Below are 1,830 nucleotides of genomic sequence, written 5' to 3'. Positions count from 1 at the left end.
GGATTTTTTGAAAGATTCTTTAGAATTGAGTAAGATAATCATCTGATTTCTTTCTTTGAGTTTTTATTTGGTGGGTTACATTGATGGATTTTTCTAGATTGAACTACCCTCAATCTTTGGGATGAATCCTATTTGATATTGTGAAAGATGTTCTTTTTTTTTCATCTGCAAAAATGTTTATTAGCATGATTAAAAACATTTTTTGAATAGCAAGAGAAGGAGTTTCTAAACATGAAAGTTATCAATGGTCCTACTTTATAACCAATATTTGGAATTGAATGGACAGCTTTATTGCCAGTCTTCATTTATTAAAAACAATCCATTTATTGGTTCCATGGCATCATGACTATTGCTTTGTCTGGGAATAAGTCCCTACAGCAATTAAGTATAAAAATATTTTCCATCATAACTGGAGAGCAACCTGCATTGGAGTGTGATTCTGAGGATAGAGTTGATTAAAAATACACAAAGAGCTAGGTTTTGTTTTTAAAAACACTCCCTTACACACTACAAAGAAAGAATTAGGATTTTGGCTTTTGAAATTCCTACATGATTCTGAGAATGACAGTCCCCAGGGGTCCCCTCACATCACAAGATGTATCTCTTCTTCTGGAGGGCAGATTCCAGGGGTGACTCTGAAGACTTGGGCCTCCACGTGTTTATACTGGTCTGAGACAAAGACAGCATCATCCAGAGCACAGTAGTCATTGTATCTGTCGCCTTCACACAGGTATGGCAGTCTAGTGAAAGCTTCGATGACAAAGCCAGCTTTCCTGAACACCTCAGGCAGGCTATTCACTTGCTCTTCCCAGTTCTGTCCCTTGATTTCCAGAATTTCTGATGGTTTTTCCCACTCACCACCTACGTTTTCCACATAGGAATGAAATGGCAAAACCAAGGCCAGGATAACCCCGCCTTGGGTGGGCTCCAAGACACTTCTGATATCTTTTAACTATGTCAGGGGCTGATCACATCGATCCAGCACTCAAGCAGCTGATGACATCATACTGGAACCCTGTAGTCTGCCATTCATTTATACCAAGCACTTTGTATTTCTTTTTCTGGAGCTGCCAGATCATTGTTTCAGAAAGCTCAGTGGCATAAATGTCTTCAAAGTGAGGGCTCATGATTTTTGTGACTTCTCCATCTCCAGCACCTAAATCAAGAAGTCTATGGGTTTTCCAGTCCGCATTAATTTTAAGCAGTCCCTGAAACAGATCTGGTGAGAACACAAGCATGGAGCCTCTTCCTAGCAACCCATTAATAGATGTTCTAGACAGAAACAGGCTAAAAACAGATGATACAAAAGAATAATAGAGTTGGATAAATAGCCAGCCAGATTTCTCAATGCTGTTGTTTAAGAAGATCTGTGTTCCTTGGTCAAGATAACTCTGAACAAAGACAGACTGAAGTGATTCGCATAATTTCTCTCTGTTGCACACATACCACTGGTGCGTGTCCTTCCCGCCGCCCGCAGCCGCCGCTGGCCCACCAGGGCCGCTGGTTCTGTTCACGTACAGGAGATCGGGCTCCGCAGCGTCCACACCCTCCACGCCAGCCACACAGACGCCAGGCTCAGGCACAGCCGGCCCGCCAACAGTCTCATGGGGGGGCGGGGGAGGGCGGCCACCAGCTCAGATCACAGCCCGCCCAAGCCCAGGAGGAGGAGGAGCCATCACCTCCGGCCACCATCGTCCCCGCCTGAGCTGCCAAGTCGCCCATGCAAACAGCTCCAAGAAGCAAGCTGGAGTGGCTATTCTAATATCGAATAAAGTAAATTTCCTGAACAAAACACCAATGGCTCAAGCTCTAAGGTCAAAGATTAACAAA

General features: G+C 43.9%; 1 pseudogene across 1 annotated transcript; it reads right to left on the bottom strand.

Annotated features, from left to right (window-relative positions):
* Nucleotides 1–795: 795 nt before the first annotated feature.
* Nucleotides 796–1,606, bottom strand: LOC308439676 (protein-L-histidine N-pros-methyltransferase-like; annotated as a pseudogene). Its single transcript has 2 exons — nt 1,449–1,606; nt 796–861 (listed from the first exon to the last, which is right to left on the bottom strand). The product of its transcript is annotated as a protein-L-histidine N-pros-methyltransferase-like (transcript).
* Nucleotides 1,607–1,830: the final 224 nt, after the last annotated feature.

Source organism: Micromys minutus (genome assembly GCF_963924665.1).
Source record: "Micromys minutus genome assembly, chromosome: 30".
Classification (NCBI taxonomy): domain Eukaryota; kingdom Metazoa; phylum Chordata; class Mammalia; order Rodentia; family Muridae; genus Micromys; species Micromys minutus.
The sequence above is the reverse complement of the archived record's forward strand: the minus strand, read 5'-3'. Positions and strand labels throughout refer to the sequence as shown.